Consider the following 2,036-nt stretch of genomic DNA (forward strand, 5'->3'; position numbering starts at 1 on the left):
TTAATAAATATTTAAATAAAATTTTAATTAACAAAATAGCTTTTAAATTTTTTTCTAATATAAATAAATAAAAGAGCCAGTTATCAGCCAGTTAAAAATAAACTAAAAATATTTATACATAATATTATGGTATAAATATAAAGAAATACAATAATAAACGTTTTGACGCTGATCAGATCATTCTCAATGTTAAGACGCATCCAAAAAATATTTCATAAGTTATCGGATTCTCAGAACAAAATTATAATATTATGTAAGTTATCTAGTTAAAATTAAAAATGTTGACTCACGACCGATGGTAACATTCCCAGAGCATATGGATTAACAAAGATCCATAACCCTTCCCCTAAGAATTATTGTTTCATCAGTAAATCCATTACATTGTTTTTTATTGTTACTTGCATAATATCAACGATTTTATACCTGAAACCTTCAGCCATATTAAGAACAGCTTCCATTTTATCGAAAAATTAAAAAATTTGTTTCGAGCCTGATTATTTATTCCTTGGATGTCGTTTCTCTATTGATTAATGTTCCTGCAGAACTGGTATTGATATTATTATTAAAAGATGGGAATGTATATCCAAGAAAAAAAAATTTTCTTTTGGAAGAATTTTTGATTGCTATTCATATGATTTTAAATTCCATTTTTACGTTTAACAATAAATTTTACAAACAAATTTTTAGAATTTCTATGAGGTCACTTTTGTCCCCATTTGTTGCTGATATGGTAATATAGGACTTGGAAGAAATAGCAATTAGGAAATTATCTGTACACTTATTGTTTTATTTTCGATATGTGGATGACATTATTCTAGCTGCTCCATCAGAAAATTAGTGATATCTTGAGAATTTTTAACTCATTACATATCAGATTATAATTTACTATGGAGATTACTGACAGTAAATTAAGTTTTTTGAACACTATATATTATTGATTGAAGAACACAAACTTGTTTTTGATTCGCAAGACAATTTTTTCTGGCAGATTTTTCAATTTCAATTCATACCATTCGCTTTGTCACAAGAGAAGTATAAGCTACAGTTTTGTAGACAAAATAATAATTTATGTCATCTTCATTTCCAGCAAAATAATTTAATCAATGCTATCAATATTTTTTTAAATAATGGATATCCATTATAATTTATCTTTTCCTCATTTAAAAAAAGAATCAAATTTTTCATCAATGATAATAGAATTATTAAGTTTAAGGAGAAATTTTTCACAATATCTTATACGTGAATTCTATATCTGAAAAATTCTTTCCAATTGTTAATATGTTCAAATGGCAAAGCCTTTTCTATTCTCAAGTCGCTAAAAAATTTCATAAAATAAGGAAAAGACTGGTTAGATTCATTCAATGTTTATACGCACTGGTAAAACCATTTTAGTTAAAGTGTTAAATATCCTGTAAACGTTCCTTAATACAGATGTTATTAAAATCATTTTAGAAAATCCAAACTTTTTCTGAAACGTTAAACTTTGACGTTATTAAACTATTTTAAAAAAGCGTGTAAACGTATAAGCCAATGTGTGGTGAAGCCACGCGAATTTATAGCACGGCTCATCGCGCCTCACTCTCGGCGGTGCGCCGATGCTACGAATTTTGTTTTGAGAATCCGATAACACACTTATGTAATATTATAATTTTTTGAATGTGTCTTAATATTGAGAATGACCCGATCGGCATCGAAATGTTTGTTATTGTATTTCTTTTTATTTATTTCGGAATATTAAATGTTCTTAATTTATTTTTAACTGGTTCATAGCCCTTCTATTTATATTTTTCTTTTTCCCTCTTCTTTAGAGGAAAACTGCGATCCTAATTGTTCATAAATATATATATATATATTGCATGTACAAATATATTTTTTGTTTCAGAACGTGTATCAAATCCTAAGCGACTTAGAGGTGGTATAAGATTTGTAGATAGCATTCCAAAGACTCCATCTGGTAAAATATTACGTCGAGTACTACGAGATAAATTAAAATCAAAATTATAAGCTTGTTAAATCAGTTTTTCATGGCTCGCATC

At 27.3% G+C, this 2,036-nt stretch overlaps 1 protein-coding gene across 1 annotated transcript in view; it reads left to right on the top strand.

Moving 5' to 3' along the window:
- LOC108687330 (molybdenum cofactor sulfurase 3) overlaps window positions 1-2,036 on the top strand; it is an 8,152-nt gene that overhangs the window by 591 nt on the left and 5,525 nt on the right. The gene's annotated exons all lie outside the window — the stretch shown is intronic.

The sequence above is a fragment of the Atta colombica genome, unplaced genomic scaffold (genome assembly GCF_001594045.1).
Source record: "Atta colombica isolate Treedump-2 unplaced genomic scaffold, Acol1.0 scaffold205, whole genome shotgun sequence".
NCBI lineage: Eukaryota > Metazoa > Arthropoda > Insecta > Hymenoptera > Formicidae > Atta > Atta colombica.